We start from the raw sequence: 15,423 nt of genomic DNA, 5'->3' as shown, positions 1-15,423 counted from the left end.
CGAAATGATTCACGCACTGGAAAAGCAATGAGATGTTAATGTGACCATTATCCTACACTTATACAGGCACGCTGCGCGCATACAGCAATCACTGTTCGTCTAGTGATAAAGAGAAATAGAGATATCGAAGCAGCTAGTTTGTAGTTATTTCCTGTATGACTTTAAGGTGGATCTGTTAATAGCCGTATCAAGTCGACGAATACGTCAAGCATTTGGGGAGCATTCAGTGAACGAACACACCTGTCAAGCATTGGCTCTAGAAGTTCACGTCGGGAGATCTGAGTCCTTATGATGAACCTCGCACTGGGCAACCACAAGTATCAGATGACGAAGTCCTGAAGGCAGTCACAGAGGACAGCAGTCATGCGTGTGGTGAATGTGTCGAACGCTTTCGCGTATTTTTCGAGGAAACGCCTAGACTTGCTCTGTACTGCATAGGGGAGGTATACAAGATGAGCAAGTGGGTACACCATACATTGTCGACAGCCAAATAGAACAACGAATCACAGTCTATTGATCATTGTTGTATGGGTACCGCAACACACCCATATTCGAGAAAGTGCTCACGAGCAAGGAAAAGTGTGTCCACAATGACATTCTCAAGCGTACCAGACATTGGCTTTCACCATGTGGCCTTGTGCCTCACATCAAGATCATCTCTACAGCCACCCAAAATTATGCTTTGTGTCTGGTGGATTCGTCGCCAAGTGGTGCATTACAATCTCCACAGTACATATATATATATATATATATATATATATATATGTGTGTGTGTGTGTGTGTGTACGTATGTATGTATGTATTAGAGATTATTTTAATAAACAAAGAAAATCTCAACGATTTGGAACAGATTAGCAAATCGAAGAACTGAAGAAGAGGTACAAAAATGAACAAGAAATCCAGACAATGATAGGAGTCAATATTATTCTATCAACAAAACATTTCTGAAATTCAGTAATAAACCACAACTTGGTCCTGGAAGTACAAAACTAAAGCTTTTCAAAATTCTATGTGTGTGCGTGTGAGTTGTCATCAAAAAGTGTATAACTAAAGAACATCAACAATCCAAATCAATACATACATTACATATATACAAGTTGTGACAATCGCTTAGAAGCAATAATCATTACATATGTAAATTATGTGCAATTAACTTGATATTAAAATTTGAGTTAGCCAAAAAATAATTTTCTTTTTCTTTAAAAAGGAAACATCTTTACTTTGCGATTCAACCAGCTTCGATCGCAAGCAACGGAAGGCCAACTTCTGTGAACAATAGATCCCGTTTCTTTCTGTCCTTGTGGTTCACACATAGGCTGAGCAATTAACAGTTAAAATTCTTCGAAAAACTGCTAAAACATCTTTTTTACATCGGAGACATTCAGAACCCTTTGCCTTTGTAAACATGGGTCATAAACAAGCTAAAACGTTACTACGAACTTTTTTTAAGGGAACAACGAAAACCACCACCACAACAAACCAAGTTGCGAATTTCAAAATTTTTGAAATAAAGAAAGACCTTTTTGTTTATCGATAGGTACGCACCCTAGCACCGAAAGAAGCTGTGGCAGTTGATATACATTCGTCGAACATTACACACGGCCGCTCTACACACACACACTCTCTCTCTAACAAACATCAACGAACTTATTTTTTTTCTCAAGTGATTCTTAGTTAAAAACTATGTGTTAGTGCATCGTCGTGGTGCTTGTTAGGAGCCGACCTGCTAATACTTCATATTTTTTAATTTCGTTCAAACGCTGTACACTACATGGATAAATATTTTCGAATTATTTTCTTTTAAGAAAAAGTGTCAGCAAAAGCAGAAGTGGTTTGTTGCTAGTGGCAGTGATCGAACTACCTATGGTTCTAGTTGGTAATTGGTTGCTGAATGTCTGTGTTTCTAGTACAAATAGAAAAGGTTGCACATGTTTTGAATAGACAGCATAGTGGGAAGTGTTAGACAAATCCATGGGATAAAAGAAGCGAACATCTACATCCCATGTAAGCCCTAGCATATGCCCTGTGAAGAGGCTAAGGAGCGACTAGCCAAGTATCCAGCCCATGAGATGCACACGCCGGGGTCCAAAGCAAGAACTTCAACCATGGAACTGTGACGGACGCATTGCCCAGATGGAAAGGAGCATAAGAAGTGTCAGTGATACAGTTTAACAAGTTTAACGCAAGGAAAAAGTACGTGCCTGGTAAGAAGAAACAGTCATAAAAAGAAATGTCGACCAGTTCCGGTGAGAAGGTAGGAAATATAGTTATTTTATGGGTGATATAGTTATTTTATGGAAATATAGTTATTTTATTCGCAAAATGTGAATATTTTCTGCGCAGTGAAACAGACAAAGGTGTACGGGTCGTTTTTCTTCTCTGAGAACACTGTGACCGTTACAAGTTATGTGGATATGTTGCAATTGTGGTTGTTTCCACAACTAGCTGCTGATATGACGGATTTTGTCTTCCAACACGACGGAGTATCCCCTCACTGGAACATTCAAGTTCGTGAATACCTAAAGGATGAGCTTCCGCATGTCTGGATTAAGCGTGTTGGTGAGGACGACCTAGCTTTGTTTCCATGCCCCCGATCACCTGATTTAACACTGACTTCTTCCTTTGAGGATACATTAACGACCTTGTTCACGTACCTCCACTTCCAAAGTATCGATGCTGCAGTGCAGACCATTGACAGAATGACGCTACATAATGTGTGGAACGAGGTTTTACTACTAGTCTGGACCAGGCCCGTATTTATATATTGTGCGCCTCCGTGCTGTAAATAATTTGTTACCCCCTTCCCCTCCGCACAAACTTGTCTCAAACAAGGAAACAGCAGCTCTTGTTGAGGCCTAATTCTCTCAATGATGATTATGGTGTGGTGATAGATGAACCATAATAGATAGAGATAAGAAATTTTAATGTTTTAAAGCTCTGAGAAATGATCCAAATAACCTGTTCCAGGTCCCTACGTCACACCTGAGCTGATATATGGGGGTACAAAGTACTCATAAGAATAACATGGGGACATTTTAAAAATAATTGAAAATGACCAATATTAGAGTTGAATTCATAGTTTTTGGGGTTACTGAGATTAATTAGTGACAGTTTTAATCTAATTTAACTTCAAGGTCATACTCCACTCCCCAGGGAGGGGGCGAGATATTAAAAGTAAACGACAGATATTAGTGTTGAATTTATAGTTTTCGAGGTCGCTGACTTTAACGGTATTAGTTTTCAATGATGTTCAAGTTCATCCTCACTCCTTGGGGGTGGGGATAGAAGAAGATGACTTTTTAAAAATAATGAGATAACTAGCTAATTAGTAACTATTTAATTACAGCGAATTAAACACATTAACATATTTTCTCCGGCTCGCACAGGATTCTGCGGGTTGTTAGTTTTAAATATTACTTTTTTCGTAAATCTTTTTAAAAATCCAAAATTTTGTCGCCCCATAAAATTCTGCCGCCTTGTGCTCGAGCTCAGAATAGCACTTACCTAAATACGGGCCTGGTCTGGACGTGTGACAAATGGGGACATACAGAATATTTGTAGAGGGTGCAGAAAACTTAGTGAGTTCGCGGTTATGTTCATCTCTCCCGTTTGTACGTGTAACATTTTTGAAAATATAGCCTTTTGAAAACGAATGAATCATTTACAGTAGTTCTGAGTTTCGGTAAATACTGAAACCGGAAATAGCTAGTCTGAACCACTTCTAGTTTGAATGAAGCTTCAACAGAGAAAATGAAACCTATTCTCGGGACTCTGGATTGATTGCAAAAAGCCGATTGATATCTTCTACTGTTTTTGCTCTATGGAAATCAATATTTAAATCGGAAATGTCTAATCTGAACCACTTCCAGTATGAACGGAGGAGATGGAACCTATTTTTGGACTGAATCGATTGCAAACAGCTTCTCGATATCTCTTACCGTTTCTGCTTTGATACCTGTTCACAGACGGACGGACAAAGCCATTCCATAAGACTTCAGACCAGGGTTGGCTGGTTAAAAAAAAAAAAAAAAAAAAAAAAAAAAAAAAAAAAAAAACTGGTTTAAACCAAAAAACGAAAAATGTTCGTAAAAGTGTAAGTGTTTGTAAAATCTTGGTGAACACAAATTTGTGGGTTATCACATTTCACTCCAGTATATTATTCGTATAATATTCAGACTAAATTCACCATTCATTACTCAAAAAGATTATACTACAAAATTAACTTTTGCTTTTTTTTTTATAAGTTTATGAATGTTTCGTTTGTGATTTTTTTTTATAATTTGTTATTATTGTTATGTAATTGCAATCAAAGAAAAATTCTAAATATTCTTTCGTTTCAATAATGTTTACTATTGATAAAATACATCGAAATGCCGTATTTTGTGTGCGTGTGGGTGGGTGGGTGAGAGGTCATACAAATCCCACAAGAAGCATTTAGTGAAATCAGAAGTATCTTTGGTATCTATTTATGTATAAATGTGTCTGAGCCAAAGTGGACTCAAATAATTCGTATTTTTATTCTTTATTCACTGATATGCAAATTAAGTCATTGTATTTCTTTAACTTGGACTAATAAAAGTCGTTGTTAACTAAGTTGGACTAAATTAGATCTTCTGTACTCTGTAGTACTTTGAAATTGTCCATATGTAATTCTGTATAATGGTTTCACTTGTGCAACTGTTTCTCTTTTTGTCCCTCTGAAATGACTCTTGACAATTACATTAACATGTATGTAAAGATCAGTGCAACATATTTTTATCGGGAGTCCTTCGTGAGTGGGTCGGCAGACGTATCGCATTTGTGGTCTATTAGTCCTGGTTCCGAGTTCAAATGGAGGACAATTTCTCTCGGATCTAAGTCGAGAAGCGGTTTGGATTCCACTTTAAGCTTATGTGACCCCTTCCAGCATAACCCGGTTGCTGCATAATAACACCAAGGAGAAACAAACTTATTTCTGTCCATATATGATATGAATACATAGAGCAAATTACTTAAACCAAAAAGCCTGGTTTAAACAAAACAAAACAAAACAAAACAAAACAAAAAAAAAAACGTTTTTTTTTGTTTTTTTTTCAATAAAAACCATGGTTTTTGCCAACCCTGCTTCAGACACTTGTTCATGGAATAGTTTGGAAGATTGTTAAAAAAGAAGGTATAATGTATATTGAAATGAACAACAACACAAAATGCGCCCTCCCTCTTCTATCAAACTGGGGCTACTAAGGTCGAACACTAGAAAGAGAGAGATATCTAAAACAACTCGTAAGTACTCCTGCCCTTTTTTGTGAGAGCAGTACTCGCGCGGGGGTCCAATATACCCCCAAATTGATACTATTTTTTACAATAAAAATATTTTTGTTATTTAATTAAGACAATGTAATATGACTCTAGATATGTTTTTAAAAGTATTTGCTGCAATTAGATTTTTGTACTTGTTTTGAGACATTTTATTACATTTTTTCATCAGTACTTCTAGCTAGCAACACAAAATTTACCTGTTGGGGTTTCTGTGTGCACCCCGCGCGAGTACTTAAGGGTTAAAGAAAATATAGACATGTCAAGGACAAAGAGATTTGTAGCGACTGCTATTTAATAAGTCCACAATAAGTGGCAACTGCAGGGTAAGTTGAGGTTGATGATATATATAAGGCCAGGCTTAGAGTCCTCAATGCGGAAGTCTATAGTGATATACTAATATACCACAACGTGAAATGGCAGGAACCTGACTACAGGCTTGATGTGATCGAGTAACAAAACTTCTGAACACCTTTGCTGTGGAAAGTAATTTTTATGTTATGAAACAAAATCCTTTTGAGTTTCTTCTTCCGTTGATACCACTTTTATATACCTGAGTGTCATTAATTATGAGTTATTAGTGTTTGTAATTCGAAGAATCATTCGTAATAACTTTGTATATGAATTAATGCTACTTAAATATTACAATGATACCTCCATAAACCTACTATATCACTACGGACAGTGTGTTTACATAATTTTAATATTTGTTACATACTTTCAAAGTAAATACTAACTCGGGCATTCCAACATTTTTGTTACGATAAGCAAATTCATCTTGTGCAAACAGGCCTTTGATTAGCTAAGACTTATCTACTTGGATGGCCAAAATTTCAACAATCTCTTACCTACTAGCTACATATTCGTTTCTTTCCACTAAATCTTTTTTGTTCTATAAATTTCAAAAAGATAGTCTAAGTTAAAACATTTTTTTAAAAAATAAATGACAACACGTTTACCGTATCGGCTTTATTATTACTAGAAATTTCATTTCATCTCATTTCATAAATCAAAAAGGTTCACAAACCAAGACAGCATTAATGGGACGAGTTTATGAATAGCCTACTGCTCTCCTGCAAGGTAAAGTAACGACACGTATCACAACTAATTAACACATTTTATGAGACGTTTTATCAAAGGTTACAAAAAATTATTGCAATAATTAGTGTTGCGGAGTGTCGCGTTGCAATACGTGTTAAAAATAATATGAATATACGTATATATATATTTTGCACAATAACACTTTTTTAACGCGCCAGATCAAGGTAAGAAAGGTCAGATGTTTACCAATTGTGTTACAAAAGAGACAATTAAACATGAGAGTTGCAGCTGCTCCTTTCGTTGCATGATATATGTATTCTTGTCAAGGACTGCCAAATTTAAAACCTGAGTGCGATAAATATTGATATTACAAGTGATTGATTATAAATTATTAGTTATTCCGCCCAAGCTTTCGGCCCTACGTACACTATACTTACACACTGAAATCGTCCTTCTTTCTTTATTTTATTTATTCACTTATTTATTTTTTTGAATTTGCCCACCGACCAGCTTAAACTCCATATGCAATTATTCAAAGATTTCGTTATACAGGCAAACGATGACGAAAACATCTATTAGCGTCATGCAGGCAAGTGATGACGAAGGTAGCGACATCTATTAGCGTCATGGAGGCAAGCGATAGCGCAGGTAGCAACATTTATTAGCATAATGGAGGTAACTGATAGCACAGGTAGCGACATCTATTAGTGTCATGGAGGCAAGTGACGGTGAAATGTAACTCATATCTATTAGCGTCATGGAGGAAAGCGATGGCGAAAGTAGCGACATCTATTGGTGTCATGGAGGCAAGCGATAGCGCAGGTAGTGACATCTATTGGTGTCATGGAGGCAAATGATGGCGAAAGTAGCGATATCTATTAGCGTCATGGAGTCAAGCGATAGCACAGGTAGCGACATCTATTAACGTCATAGAGGCAAGCGATAGCGCAAGTAGCGACATCTATTGGTCATGGAGGCAAGTGATAGCGAAGGTAGCGATATCTAGGTGTATTAGCGTTATAGAGGCAAGTGATGTCGAACGTAGCGACATCTATTAGCGTCATGGAGGCAAGCGATAGCAAAGATAGCGATATCTATTAGCGTTAAGAAGGCAAGCGATAGCAAAGGTAGCGACATCTATTAACGTCATAGAGGCAAGCGATAGCGCAAGTAGCGACATCTATTGGTCATGGAGGCAAGTGATAGCGAAGGTAGCGATATCTATTAGCGTTATGGAGGCAAGTGATGTCGAACGTAGCGACATCTATTAGCGTCATGGAGGCAAGCGATAGCAAAGATAGCGATATCTATTAGCGTTAAGAAGGCAAGCGATAGCAAAGGTATCGACATCTCTTAGCGTCATGGAGGCAAGCTTGATGTGACTGCTTATTATTAGAATTTTAATGAGACGCACATACTGAGACGCCTGTCGTTTGTTATTAAGATTAAACATTACTTAATGAAATAATAATAACAAAGTAAATAACTAAATAAAGTTTGTGTGATAAAAAGTTGATAATACACCACCAACGTTGATGGGAAACAATATTGAAACGCTGTTGTGACTGACCATGACGGCAGACTCCATTACGTGCCATGTTGAACCACGCCTTCTTTTTGCATAATAACGAAAACACGTAGTTGGGATCGCACAACTGGGATTTTATGAGAAATTGTGTTACAAATTAAATATATCACACACAGATGTCATATGTAACTATATATGAACTCGCTCCCGTTCTCTTTAACAAAGGGTGACAGCCGGCCATAAGGCTGTGGTCAGAATGCATGAGCACACTATCAGAGTTGCAATCTACAACCGCCCCAAAATGTTGGTCAACATTGAAAACTGTTTCCACTGGACAGTGAATTCGGGACAACGCGAACCAAAGGTTTCCCTGTTAACCATTTGGCTACGCGAAAGCACTCTCCAGCAGAATAACATAAAATTATATATTTACATTGCATATTTGCCACAGTTTCTTGTATTCCTACCATCACTTTTTCATTCCATATTCTTCACAAGTTTTCTAACAGTCATAATCAAATACCCTTAATCCTTTTACCTTCTACCGAAATGCCATCTTCCCTAATCAAAAGCTTTCTTTACATCTACAAACTCAAAAGTTACTCACTTTCGCTCCTCAAATTCCTATAAATTGTTTAAAAAATTATATTAAGCGAAGAAATTTCGCTGGTAATTCAGCATTAGTCAAGACATAGGTAAGGATTGGTATTTAGTAGGGATAGTGTACATGGAAAAAATGAAATGAAATTTTTGAGTTTTACGTCCCACGGTTATGCCGGTTAGGCTAAAGGAGACGGTGATGATGAGAAATGAATGAAATGGTGGAATGAAGAAAGTGGGAGGAAACGGAAGAACCCCGAGAAAACCCACGCACACGGTGTTTGTCCACCACAAAGTTCACTTGGCGGGAGCAGGGTTTGAGCCCGGGACCCCAAACACCAGAGGTGAACGCTCTACCACTGAGCCACCGCAGCCCCTAGTGTACATGGAAATTAAATGTTTACTCTCATAAATAAAAATATCAGGCTGCTCTAAAGAATACAATCATAAATCATCATCACCTTTTTCTTCTTCTTCAGTAGTTGGTGGGGACGGTGCAGCTTTCAATGACGTTATTTCAACTTTCGTCCAAGGTGTCCATGTCCAAATTTAATTCTGATCCCCTAATTCGAACGAAAACTTCTTGCATCCAATTCTTAATGCAATCCAATTCCAATTTTTATGAACGACAATGTTCTAATCAATTTTACTTTTTCGATAATATGTTTTGTGTTTTTAGGTGTCTCGAAAGGCGCTTTTTTTTTTTTTTTTTTTTTTTTAACGTTTCCTGCATATATATGTGTACTGAAGTTGGTAGAAGGTAACATTCCAGTGGAACCTTCTTTCACATTTCACATCCTTTGTCACTTGTTCTTGTATTCTAACTCTGATCTATTGGTTCGTAGCAACTTATTTACAAACTTTAGATCTTTCCATTCCATCTGATTGACGAACAGTTCCATCAAAATTCCTCATTTCACCCGATCGAAATCCCACTATGTTAACAAATACTACACAAATTTAATTTTCCACCTCTGAAAAACTACAAACGATTATTCTTTATAGTGTCCTTTCCTCCTTCTAAATTCGAATTATTGTTCTTCGACCTTTTAATTTGTTCGTTCATACAATTTTGTGCAAATTGATGGTACTTTTTCATCGGCCAAATGCTTAGCCACAAAATAGCTGACAATTAGACATCATGCTTTTGAAGCCATTTCAATGTTTTTTTTTTTTTTTTTTTTTTTTTTTTTCAACACAACAGAACAAGTTAGAATGCTAACTGGATTTAGAGTAAAATCTTACATTAATGATTTTACTTAAACTAAAAGGAACTGAAAAACAGACGGTGATGTTATGGGTCACGCGCAGTTAGGTAAGACGTTCAGTTTTTTCCACTATATATATAATCTACCTTACAGGTAATTCAATTGAGATTTCTTAATGTTATTACAATTATTTAAAGTTTCCAACTGAAACGACAAGGTTTTTAAAGATACTCTTGTTAATCTTACATAACATATAAGAATCGCCAGTCAAATACGAGTACATTCAATCTGACAGATCGCTGAAGCGGTTAAGTTGCTAGATTCAGAAAAGCTGAAAATCACAAGGGATCAAATCCACCTATTCGGAAAAAAACTTATCAATTACTGTGATAATCATATACTAAGCACGAACTTCATAACGACATACTTACAGTTATTTATCTTGAAACCTGGTTCCTTCTTATCCCTTTTAGTCACATAGTAACTGACTCTTCTCTGTACTGGCTGAAATAAAATGAAATGTTAATATGAAAAAGACAAGTAGTCTTTATATATGAGTAAAGAATACAAATAAATATGGATCATTCCCGGTTCATCGTTTCAGTTTATACTGGTATTTTGAAATCTACTAATTTTTATTATTATTATTATTATTATTATTATTATTATTATTATTATTATTATTATTATTATTATTATTACAGTATTATTATTATTTACACTAAAGATAAAGAATTAGAATTGATTTCTAAGTACGTCACAGGATTATGCTTTTACCATGGACTAGATGAATTCAGGACGTTTGGCACTAAGTTTATCTAAAATGATACCGTCCAAATTAAGTTAAATATACAACCAAAAGTTTATTATTAAAAAAAAATGAAAAAAAGAAGTAAAAAAAAACTACTTCCTTTATATTACGTTAATTAAATTCCAATAATACTATAACAATCTCAAATGGGTTCCCTTTTTACTGTAGTACAGTTTCTTCAGTGCTTAATGATACCAAAATCAAATATACTAGTTATGACGAATAGTTACTTTACTTGCAAAATACTTCTTATACTAGGACTCGACTACGCATGATAGTTGTTATGCACTGGCGTATATTATGCACATCTTGCTTAGTGTTAGGTCTTACAATGAATTTTGAGATTGTGCATTATTCACCACATTGAGGTAAGAGAATATATAAGCTGGGGTGAGTCATGATTCTGGGTACAAACAAGATGCGAACTAAACAACTGAATAACACTGTTTTTTTTTTATATATATATATTATAAGATAACGATCTTGACCTTGCAATGACTTTTATACCAGAATGAAGGAAAACTTTTGCCTCTTCGGAATTTCGCTTCCACAAACCGATATATTTAAGTATGTACGGGATGAAAACCACAATGACTTAAACGTAGACGGACAAATCCCAACCAAACACTTCACCACACTCAGCATTCGTAAAAGTACTCCAAGAAATGGTATTTAAGTGCAAACAAAGAAGCACACTAACTGTGGCTTCGTTATGCACATTATAACAATGATTATGTAAAGTCAATTTCAGAGTGAATCAATCAGCGCCAAGTTGGAAGACATAAAATTTCTGATAGAGGAAAAATAATGTGAACATAAATGAATTTTCAATCATGCCACTAATTAGAAATTAATGCCAAAGATAGTTTTCACAATACATACTTACACTAAAACAGAAACTCAAGAGAGGAATATATATACACAGGGTGTCCAATATACAATGCAACCCGGAGTTTGGGATAGTAGAACTTTTGAACCTGAAGTGATGGTTATACCAAATAATGGTTATACCAAAATGAAGCCTTGTTCATGTATATATTTTTAAACTAGGAAGCAACGATTGAAGTACACTAGGAACCACACAGTGTTGCCATATGTAACCGAAGGTGTAAATCAATTTGTTTTGCAAAACATGTAAATTGACTCATAACTCATATGTATGGATGTTCTGTCGTTCATTTTCAGTTTGTTTAGTTGGAGTAGCTTGGAAACTATGGAGCACAAAAAAGAATTTTTCATTTGCACGGATAACTAATCGGATGGGGCCTCTGTAAGAGGGAACTAGGGAAATCGTAGTTTTCATAAATTAACACTCTGAATTGGCAATCCTGCTGATGTTTCAGTGCATCAAAAGGTGTGTTAAGGATCTGTCTACATTATGCAATTCCTGAAAACAGTGAAAAATAAACTTTGAAATTATCATGATAACATTTTTACATACATGCACCCGGCAACACTGCTATTCATTTCTATGGGGCTACTTAAAGCAAGAGATATACAAGAACAATTCTCGAATTATTCAAGACCTGGAAACGAACATTCGCAGTACCATTGAGAACATTAACACTTCTAATCTTCGTAAAATTGCTGCCAACCTGGTGACACGTGTGAACCAGTGTTCGAATCAAAACTGGGGACACTCCCAACATCCGCTGTACAGCTGGTAACTCATTTCTGATAATAGCAGTGTTGCCGGGTGCATGTAAGTAAATGTTTTATCATGATAATTTTAAAGTTTGTTTTTCATTGTTTTCAGGAATTGCATAATGTAGACAGATCCTTAACACACCTTTTGATGCACTGTAACATCAGCAAAGTTGCCAATTCAGAGTGTTAATTTATGAAAACTACGATTTCCCTAGTTCCCCCTTACGGAGGCCTCATCTGATTAGCTATCGGTGCAAATGAAAAATTCTTTTTTGTGCTCCATAGTTTCCAAGCTACTCCAACTGAACAAACTGAAAATTAACGGCAGAAACATCCATACGCATGAGTTATGAGTCAAGTTACATATTTTGCAAAAAAAAATTATTTACACCTTCGGTTATATCTGGCAACACTGTGTGGTTCCTAGTGTACTTCAATCGTTGCTTCCGAGTTTAAATATATAGGCATGAACAAGGCTTCATTTTGGTATAACCATTATTCGTGTATTACTTCAGGTTCAAAAGTTCTATTATCCCAAACTCCAGGTTGCATTGTATATTGGACACCCTGTATATATATTCCATACACCACTGCTTGTTTCAAGGCAACTTTTTTTAAGTTACATGCGAGATGTCTATTTTCACTTGTCTCCTTTCTTTCTTTCAGGTTCGATCCCAGCCCCCGCCAAGTGAACTTTGTGGTGAACAAACACCGTGTGCGTGGGTTTCCTCGGGGTTTTCCCGTTTCCTCCCACTTTCTTCATTCCACCATTTTCATTCATTACTCATCTTCACCGTCTCCTTTAGGCTAACCGGCATAATCGTGGGACGTAATACTCAAAGATTTCATTTCATTTCATTTTCTTTCTTTCAATTTAACGTCCCAATATTATACTTTTTTGGCTAAGGGAGGCGAATGATGGAAGAACTAATAGAATGACATTTCACATAAGTTTGTCCTTGTTTTCTAAGCAATCATCTATGGTAAATAAATCTATTCCGGTAAGTCAAGGAATAAACCACAGACAAAATCAACAGCAGGAGGTATCAACTAAACCAGAGAAACAACCCTGTTTAGTATCCAGGAATGATAAGGAACTACATGTACCGCACTTCTCTATCAGCTCGATTTCAACTGCAAATGACGTGCATCTAAAGCACCTACCGTAAACGGTAGTAAGTTCTAATACGAAATCAGAAGGAGATATTCTAGTTCATGAAATTCAACTTTCGACTATGGAAAAGAAATTAAAGGTGCATAAGCGGACGGAGGAGGTTCACAAAAAGAAGGAAATACATCAAAATCATCAATTAGAGACGAAAGAACACTACCAAAAATGGCAGTCAAGTCCATTCAGACTCAAAACACACATGAATTACCATTGAAACATGAAAAACGAATAGACACCAAACAGTCAACAAAGGCTAGAGAAACTTTTTAGTCGCATGAACCTGAACAAACATCTTTGCTGAAATCGATGAATAATGAAAAACACACTAAGAAGAAGAAGAAACATTCGCGGAAGAAGTTATATAAAACATGGGGAGATTTCATTCTTTAAATTCTAGATGTTACGGCAGTCTGATTAGAAAAGAAGCAGGCCTTTCTCACACACATTATTGAAAACTGCAATATATTGTCCGGTATTAACTTCGTTGGTTTATATCAAAGGCTTGAATTTGCGTGGAGTCGGAAAATAGATATAGTCAAATTTAAAAGTCAAGTATAAACGAGTGTAATCTTATTTGAAATAAAAGTTTAAAGAAAAAAGAAAAGAGGGGAATGTTGTTGGGTATTGAATAGTGGGGGATATCAGAGTTGGCAACGAATGACTAGTGTTTTAACGACAGGTACGTCGAGTAGTAGAAGAGAATGAAATGTATTCACCTGTGGTTATTGTGAATCGGATAATTGTAGTGGGCAGTTAGATTTATGTTACGATAGAATGTGATTTTAAGATAAGAGTACAGGATTATTCTTCAGTGTATTTAGAATATGTCCAAGCTATTAATTGAACAAATAAGATAACTGATTAATAAGAGTTCGTGCTAATTACATGTAGTAATTTAGCTACTTCGATTTAGTACCTGATCAGTGCAACTTGCTGCGCCTAATTTTGGTAAGTCCTGTTTCTCCTTTCATCACGTGCCTCCATATTTTTATTTACCAACACTAGGAACGGCTGAAAGGTGACACTACTAGGCAACTTAAGGGCTACTCTGGGACCAGACTCCCATCTGCAGGAAAGATTGAATATTAAGTTCAAGTGGGCAAAACAAACAAAGCTGCATGATGCAACAGAATAAAAGAAACAAAAATATTTCTAGTCCCATCTTGATATTTCAATATCTAGAACGCATATTTGAGCTTTCTACTAATCTTCAGGTGTAGTCTGTCTCACTGACTAAACCAACTTTCTACCCTGAAGGACATGTATTCGATTCTTCCCGTGGATCCTGCTTTCTTGCAAAGATCTTACCTCAGAATAGAACAACAACGCAGGTTACACATGGTTCCAAAAAAAACTTCTCTGTCACTGGTTTCTACCACATTGATATCCTTAATAGACCACACTGAACGGAAACTAAAATAACTAATGCCCAAGGCAGCACTTGAGCTAATTATCCATGTAGGATGCACTTTGGCTTAAAAATTTTGGGTAACACTTCATGGTTTTAATTCTGACTGATCACATGTCACATACGTAAAAAACTGTCTTTACACTACCCTGTGTAAATATGCATTGTGCAACACACTACACAACGGAACTTGCCATCACGATGTCAATCTAACAGTGGTTTCCTCACGACTCCCTTAACTGTGAAATTAGTCAATTTCCCACCCTACTTCTACAATATATAACGATTATTTACTAGCAACAAACTCAATGTTTCGCAGGTGGTTGGTGTTCTCGCTTTTCAGCATAGATCTAGGTTGTAGGTTTGATCCGGCGGGATATATATATATATATATTACAAACGGGTAACATCTACTTCAAAATCATTCACTTACTATGTGGAATATTTGAAATGACGACATAGCAACGAGTAACGTGAGTAATCATCTATCAATGTTGCTTAGCGAAGACATTGAAATCCATATTATTAACAAAAATGTAACAGAAAGAAAACAAAATGAAAGGCAAACTGCTAAACAATAAAAAATGTACAAGAAATGCATATAAATACACAAAACAATGATGCTAATAAGCGCAAAGTTGTGAGGTAAAAGGTTCACTTGCTACAACGATTTCGAAGAAGCTACATTGGTATAAATATTTTTTTTTTTTTTTT

General features: G+C 36.1%; 1 protein-coding gene across 4 annotated transcripts in view; it reads right to left on the bottom strand.

Moving 5' to 3' along the window:
• The window catches only part of LOC145662985 (uncharacterized), a 193,133-nt gene that overhangs the window by 147,714 nt on the left and 29,996 nt on the right, over positions 1 to 15,423 (bottom strand). For 3 of the 4 annotated variants that reach the window (XM_081729082.1, XM_081729081.1, XM_081729086.1), the window contains one exon: positions 10,104 to 10,176. The gene's annotated coding sequence lies outside the window, so the exon portion shown is untranslated. Of the gene's footprint in view, positions 1 to 10,103; positions 10,177 to 14,217; positions 14,368 to 15,423 lie in introns of all 4 variants that reach the window. The other variant, XM_081729083.1, reaches the window with a different exon arrangement.

This window comes from Thermobia domestica, chromosome 10, assembly GCF_964235325.1.
Source record: "Thermobia domestica chromosome 10, izTheDome1.hap1.1, whole genome shotgun sequence".
Classification (NCBI taxonomy): Eukaryota; Metazoa; Arthropoda; class Insecta; order Zygentoma; family Lepismatidae; genus Thermobia; species Thermobia domestica.
Note: the sequence above shows the minus strand (reverse complement) of the source record. Positions and strands in the feature narration are given on the sequence as shown.